Here is a 9,832-nt window from a genome sequence, read left to right as displayed (position 1 = left end):
ACATTACAGCACAGTGAAATCCCTTCTTCGCATATCCCAGTGTAACGGGGTCAGAACGCAGGGTCAGCCATGATACAGCGCCCCCTGGAGCAGACAGGGTTAAGGGCCTCGCTCAAGGGCCCAAAGGTGGCAACCTGGTGGAACTGGGGCTCGAACTGCCGACCTTCCTATCATTAACTCAGTGCCTCAGCCCTCTGAGCCACCACTGCCCTGTATCATATAAATATAAATGTCACCGTATCAGTGGATACAGCTGTGAATGAGCTGTTATTATGGAAACGATTACATATCAGAGCGAGCGCATTAATATGAACCTGCGCTACTGTCAGAACCGCTGCTATACAGAATCAATCAACACCCTTTGACCAATCAAAGCGCAGGACTCGCTGTTACAGTGACATGACTGTCATGGTTTGTCATGTTCATGACCCCTCTCACAGACTACACTCTCAGGAGGTCCATGCGGTGGAATCGGACCTGGTCCAGCTCCTCCTGCTGGGGGCGGGGTTAACACAAACAGAGGGTGGAGTGCGCTGCAGTTGGATTCCAGATGTTTAATGTGCTGTTTATACATCTAAGTTACGGCTGGGTTTCATTTCTGCATTGAGGATCTAAAGAAGTCATATGTGTGTTAAAAACTCTTTGTAACACTAATAACACCTAACGGTTTACAAACGGGCCGTTTTATAGCCGCACACCGAATACGGATTGGAATGCAGGCCGTCTCCGTCAGCGGGTCGTTAGTCTGACTCATGTCCGATGCGTCTGAGTCACGATCATCCACGCTCTTCACACCTCACTGTAATGCTTAAACACAGCACACAGCGACGGTGTAAAGTGGAACCCCAACTGTGATCCACACACATGTGCACTAACGACTATCATTATCATTTCTGAGTGGCGGCCGTGTTAGCGTGTTAGCGTAGCCATCTGTCCATTAACGAGCACATGCTGGAAAATGAGCGCTATCATCATGATGACTCAGGACGTGTAGGACGGAGCGAAACAGAAAGGATGAGTGTTACAGGAACAAATAGATAAATGCTCAGTGTGTGTTTCTGGTGTTTTATTTATTGGCTAATCCCGAACAGACCATTAAAGAATTTGATTTGTATTTTATCTATTTTTATTCATCACTGTTTAAAATTTAAGTCTGATTTCTCCTCAGATCACGCTGTGGTGTAAGACAGATTCTCTTTTTATCCGAAAATAAAACTGAAACCTATCGGAATAAAATCTGTTTAACCACCAGTGTTATAGAGGTGAACAAAAATAAAACCACAAAAAGCATTTCTGTAAAATAAAACCCCAAACTGGATGGAAAAAATTATTCTTACATTTAAAAAAATGCATTCGACTCTTTTAATATGTTTACCCAGGCAACTTTCACACAGTGTTCTAGTTAAAACATGATACTGTGGGAACAGATACTGGAGAGAGTACTAGGGGAATACAGAATGCTGTGGGAATACGGAGTATTGTAGGAATACAGAATACTGTCTGAACAGGGAATGTTGTGGGAGAATACATAATGCTGTGGGAATACGGAATTATTTGGGAATAGGGAATGCTGTGGGAAATGCTACGGCGGTATGGAATACTGTGGAAATATTGCATGTTGTGAAAAAACAGAATTCTACCAGAATAGGAAACACTGTTGGAACTCGGAATGATTTAGGAATAAAAAATGCTGCAGGAATATAAACACTACGGAAAATGCGCTGGGAATATGGAATACTAATGGAATATGGGGAGTTATGGGAAAAAGCAAATCTGTGGAAGTATAGGGTGGAATTATTGGGAACTGTGGAAAGATAAATTGTAGAAACTGTGGAGATATAGGCCACTGGTTTTACTGGGGGAATATAGCAGACTAGATTTACTAGACATCTGGGAATATATGGAGTTTGGGGAATATTCTGCCACTCTGTTTCCCAGAATACTCCAGGCTGGCATCTCATTTATAAAAGCCTATCCAATAAGGTCATTATATACACTTTATACAGAAACCTCCAAATCCCAAACTAAAAACTAAGGAAGATTAACATTTTAATCATGTTAATAAAACATTTTATAATAATGTATATTTGATTAAAACAATAATATAGACCTGATTAGCACTAACTGCACTGTTCACTTCCACACAGCAGTGTCAATGCTTCACATTAGCATTAGCGAGTCTGGAATGGCCCGAGTTAGACATAACACACTCCGGCTGAGTGGAAATATTTGCATTCCTGTCTCGGAAACAGGATGTACCGGTGTCTCTCTCTCTCTCTCTCTCTCTCTCCTGTTTTAAACCAAAATGGAGTCTGGATTACATTCAGAGAGAGGCGGGAGCTTACAGAGCCGTGGAACAAAGAAACACTTTCAAAACACACATTTCCATTCAGATGCTAATGCAACTCTGAAGAGCGATTCCAGAAGGTTGAAACCAGAAAATGTGAATGATTGTGTGCTTGTGTTAAAAACAATTCTTAGCAACCGCAGCAGGATGATGTCATCAAAGCACTTCAGCCAATCAGAATGTAGGGATGAACAGGTCTCCCAAAGAGAGCAATCAATTGATCACGTTCCAAAGATCCACCAAGGAACCACCAAGTCACACATTGACGCTCGCGCTGACCTCCAGAGCACGAGCCCTTCAACGAACAAAGAGTCATACGGCATGGACACCATTCCAAATCATCTTTAAAGTGTGCCAGGAGGGCAAAACGTATTTACATATATATATATATATATATACTCAGTATGTTTTATTCCTGTCTGTATGTTTGATTATTCTGCAAAGGTCTAATCAGCATTTACACACCCCTTATATTAGATAAAGGACAGAATGAGTGGGTAAGATATGTAATGTTAGATATCAATCTAAAGCTGGCTTTATTTAAAGTTCGTGAACATGGAAAATTGGTAGCATGAACAGAGCTCATGCAAACTGTATAAAAGGTATTAACACACACACACACACACACACAAATCATTTTTTAAACCCTCAGAGCTCACTTAAGGTAGTAGCTTAGAATAATTTCTCTAAATAGGAATGGAAAGGGTTCCTAAGATCGGTAGATAGGCTACAGGTGTAGGCAACACACGTCTGAGCTGATCGTCACATGACCTCTTTGTAGACCCAGATTCTGTTCCAGAGCGAATCCCTTTGATCGTATGAGGGAATTGATGAAACTGTAATTTACAAATGTAAGCAAATTCTTCTGGGATTTATTTTACGATATAACCAAGTCATTCGAGGAGTCATTTACCAACAGAAGTGAATCACTTTAAGAGTTTTGACAAATTTAATGATGTTCCCAGACACAGGGCAATCACTCAAGGAGTCGCGTAAAAGAGGGACACCTGACGTGATGTCTATAAACTCAATTAAGTGAGTAAAGGAGTGAATTCCGAATGTAAGTGAATCACGAGTAATTCATTAATATAGATGAACTATTCAAGAAATAATGACAACTATTGAGAAATGAGTCCAAATGAGATCCAACTCCATTTATGCAGATTTAAGGGGGAAAAATTCTCAAGAAAGAAGTTCTGCAAACTGATCGAGAATATTTTGTTAGGATTATTTTGTTCATGTGAGTGTGAATGTTATGTGATCAGAGCAGAGATGAGAAATGCTGGTGGAGAACAGGATGGAGTGGGTGGAGCCAGACGAGGCAGATGCAGCAGCTTCCCACACACAGTGTGTGCGTCTACTGTCTCTCGAAGGCAAAACACTCCTGCAGTTCTCAGGGCCTCGTTCCTTGCGTCTTGTAGCTTTATCTCTGTTCGCTTAATTTGCTTTTCAAAATATTACTGTAGGTTTGAGTGAGTATCGTGGCTCCCAAATACAACAAAACCAGCAACATCAGAATGCAAGGCATTGTGGGACACAGACGCTTCAGTAGAAACCGAGTAGCTGAAGTAGCAAAGGGAGACAGTGCAACTGTAATGTAACAAAGAGGCGTGGCACAGCATGATCAGCATCATCACCTTGCCAACATTTCCAACAGGTTAGAACCCGAACACGTTAACCAGGCGTGGCCTTAGCGGCCCTGAGCGCGCTCTGAGTTTATGTGCACTGGGCTCGTCACTTTCCTCCAGGTTTCCCTACATATCGCTCCGTTGCTTTCTAAGGATTTCCCCTCTCAGACACTCCCGTTTCGTGTCTACAATCATTTGTTTTCGAAAAAAGTGTGTACTAAAAACATGCTTGCTGCTACCCAGAATGCAATGCGCCATGACATGATTGTCTTGCATAACATCCAACTCACGTAGTTTGTGAATCAGTGAAGGAGTCGTTTATGAATGAAAGTGTTTACAAACATAAATGAATCACTTAAGGAATCGTTCTCCTAAATGACTCCATGGACTCATTTACGGCTGTGTGTGTGAGGGTCAGAGAGAGACAGAAAGGGAGAGAGAGAGAGAGAGAGAGACAGATAGAGAAGGAGAGAGAGAGGGAGAGCCTGTCTGTCTGTCTGTCTCTCTCTCTCTCTCTCTCAGGGCTCACATTCAGGCTTTTCAGCTCTCTCATGTCCTGCTATGTGAATCTTATTTTTTCCCCTTTTTATCCTGTCTCTTTTCTTTAACCTTTCCTTTCATCTTATTCCCTCCTTTTCCCTTCACTGTTTCGTCCTCTCTCCTCCCCTTCCTGTCCTGTCCTATCTATAGCGCAGCTGAGGGAAGAGAGAATAGGTTTATATTTGGGGATCCTCTCTTTTTTCTTCTCCTTTTTCGTGTTCCTGTCTTTCGCTCATTTCTTTCCTTCCTGTTTTCTCTTTCTCTCTTTGATTTTCTTCTCTCATGTCTTTCTCCTCCTGTGCAGTTAGATGGGCCTACACTGATGTCCTTTTCGTGTGTGTGTGTGTGTGTGTGATCACAGCTAATGCCTGCTTTTAACACACATTTATTTTTGACATTCAGCCTGAGGCTTGACATCAATGTGGTCGTTATGGAAACCAGGACATCTCATTCATGAAAAATGTTGAGTAAAATAAAGATAATGGAGTCGTGTGTGTGTGTGTGTGTGTACAGTGGAGTAAAGGTCGGAGTAACTCACTAGAACACGAGAGAGGAGAGCGTGATGAGGTAGAAGAACAGCACGCTGATCACACATCACGAATGTAAAGAGCCGTTAGAGTCAGAACCTCGTCAACAACAACAACAACAACAACAACAGAAGCAGTGTGTGTGTGTGTGTGTGTGTGTGTGTGTTTTTTGGGCTCAAGCATTATAGCGTGCACAGGACCCTCTTGCTTTCCTAAGGATTTTTTCCCACCATTTTGGGCTTTTTAACATGAAAAAAACTCATGTAAATCAGCACAAAGCTTGGAATCTGCTGCCATTCGGATGCCTGAGAGTCGCGTGGCCCGGGGCCCTCAGGGGCCCTCACATGAGATTTTGCTACATAGCTCATACACACTTGCATGTGTACACATAAAACCAGGTACATAAAGCTCCTTGAGCGAAACAACTTTCGCACTTAACGTCCTGTGCTCAACTCAACAGGAGGTCGAGCCCTTTTGTGGGCCTTAACAAGCACAAAATACTCACACGGGGTGGAATCTGCTGCCATGAGGACACCTGCGAGTCTGAGCTGTGACACATTACATACACTACACTACACACACACTATACACATTACATACACTACACTACACTACACACACACTATACACATTACATACACTACACTACACTACACACACACACTATACACATTACATACACTACACTACACACACACTATACACATTACATACACTACACTACACACACACTATACACATTACATACACTACACTACACTACACACACACTATACACATTACATACACTACACTACACTACACACACACACTATACACATTACATACACTACACTACACACATTACATACACTACACTACACTACACACACACACTATACACATTACATACACTACACTACACACACACTATACACATTACATACACTACACTACACACATTACATACACTACACTACACTAAACACACACACTATACACATTACATACACTACACTACACACACTATACACATTACATACACTACACTACACTACACACACACACTATACACATTACATACACTACACTACACTACACACACACACTATACACATTACATACACTACACTACACACACACTATACACATTACATACACTACACTACACACACACACTATACACATTACATACACTACACTACACACACACTATACACATTACATACACTACACTACACTACACACACACACTATACACATTACATACACTACACTACACACACACTATACACATTACATACACTACACTACACTAAACACACACACTATACACATTACATACACTACACTACACTACACACACACACTATACACATTACATACACTACACTACACACACACACTATACACATTACATACACTACACTACACACACACTATACACATTACATACACTACACTAAACTACACACATCACATACACTACACTACACTAAACACACACACTATACACATTACATACACTACACTACACTACACACACACACTATACACATTACATACACTACACTACACTACACACACACACTATACACATTACATACACTACACTACACACACACTATACACAATACATACACTACACTACACACAGACACTATACACATTACATAAACTACACTACACTACACACACACTATACACATTACATACACTACACTACACACACTATACACATTACATACACTACACTACACACACACACTATAGACATAACATACACTACACTACACACACACTATACACATTACATACACTACACTACACACACACTATACACATTACATACACTACACTACACTACACACACACTATACACATTACATACACTACACTACACAAACACTATACACATTACATACACTACACTACACTACACACACACTATACACATTACATACACTACACTACACTACACACACACACTATACACATTACATACACTACACTACACTACACTACACACACACTATACACATTACATACACTACACTACACACACACTATACACATTACATACACTACACTACACACACACTATACACATTACATACACTACACACACACACTATACACATTACATACACTACACTACACTACACACACACTATACACATTACATACACTACACTACACACACACTATACACATAACATACACTACACTACACACACACTATACACATTACATACACTACACTACACTACACACACACACACTATACACATTACATACACTACACTACACACACACTATACACATTACATACACTACACTACACACACACACTATACACATTACATACACTACACTACACACACACACTATACACATTACATACACTACACTACACTACACACACACACTATACACATTACATACACTACACTACACACACTATACACATTACATACACTACACTACACACACACACACTATACACATAACATACACTACACTACACTACACTACACACACACACTATACACATTACATACACTACACTACACAAACACTATACACATTACATACAGTACACTACACTACACACACACACTATACACATTACATACACTACACTACACTACACACACACACTATACACATTACATACACTACACTACACACACACGATACACATTACATACACTACACTACACTACACACACACACACTATAGACATTACATACACTACACTACACACACACTATATACATTACATACACTACACTACACACACACTATACACATTACATACACTACACTACACACACACTATACATATTACATACACTACACTACACACACACTATAACACATTACATACACTACACTACACTACACACACACTATACACATTACATACACTACACTACACTACACACACACTATACACATTACATACACTACACTACACACACACTATACACATTACATACACTACACTACACACACACACTATACACATTACATACACTACACTACACACACACACTATACACATTACATACACTACACTACACACACACTATACACATTACATACACTACACTACACTACACACACACACTATACACATTACATACACTACACTACACACACTATACACATTACATACACTACACTACACACACACTATACACATTACATACACTACACTACACTACACACACACACTATACACATTACATACACTACACTACACACACACTATACACATTACATACACTACACACACACACTATACACATTACATACACTACACTACACACACACTATACACATTACATACACTACACTACACACACTATACACATTACATACACTACACTACACTACACACACACTATACACATTACATACACTACACTACACACACACTATACACATTACATACACTACACTACACACACACTATACACATTACATACACTACACACACACTATACACATTACATACACTATACTACATTACACACTATACACATTACATACACTACACACACACTATACACATTACATACACTACACTACACTACACTACACACACACTATACACATTACATACACTTCACTACACTACACACACTATACACATTACATACACTACACTACACTATACACATTACACATTACATCACTACACTACACACACTATACACATTACATACACTACACTACACTACACTACACACACACTATACACATTACATACACTACACTACACACACTATACACATTACATACACTACACTACACTATACACATTACACATCACATACACTACACTACACACACTATACACATTACATACACTACACTACACTACACACACTATACACATTACATACACTACACACACTATACACATTACATACACTACACTACACTACACACACACTATACACATTACATACACTACACTACACTACACACACTATACACATTACATACACTACACACATTATACACATTACATACACTACACTACACTACACACACACTATACACATTACATACACTACACTACACTACACACACTATACACATTACATACACTTCACTACACTACACACACTATACACATTGCATACACTACACTACACACACACTATACACATTACAGACACTACACACACAATATACACATTACATACACTACACTACACACACTATACACATTACATACACTACACACACACACTATACACATTATATACACTACACTACACACACTATACACATTACATACACTACACTACACACACTATACACATTATATACACTACACTACACACACTATACACATTACATACACTAAACTACACACACTATACACATTACATACACTACACACACTATACACATTACATACACTACACTACACACACACTATACGCATTACATACACTACACTACACACACTATACACATTACATACACTACACTACACACACTATACACATTACATACACCACACTAAACACACTATACACATTACATACACTACACACATTACATACACTACACTACACACACACTATACACATTACATACACTACACACACTATACACATTACATACACTTCACTACACTACACACACTATACACATTACATACACTGCACTACACACACTATACACATTACATACACTACACACACTATACACATTACATACACTACACTACACACACACTATACACATTACATACACTACACACACACTATACACATTACATACACTA

Source organism: Clarias gariepinus, chromosome 9, assembly GCF_024256425.1.
Source record: "Clarias gariepinus isolate MV-2021 ecotype Netherlands chromosome 9, CGAR_prim_01v2, whole genome shotgun sequence".
Taxonomy (NCBI): Eukaryota; Metazoa; Chordata; class Actinopteri; order Siluriformes; family Clariidae; genus Clarias; species Clarias gariepinus.
This window is presented reverse-complemented; position numbering follows the sequence as displayed.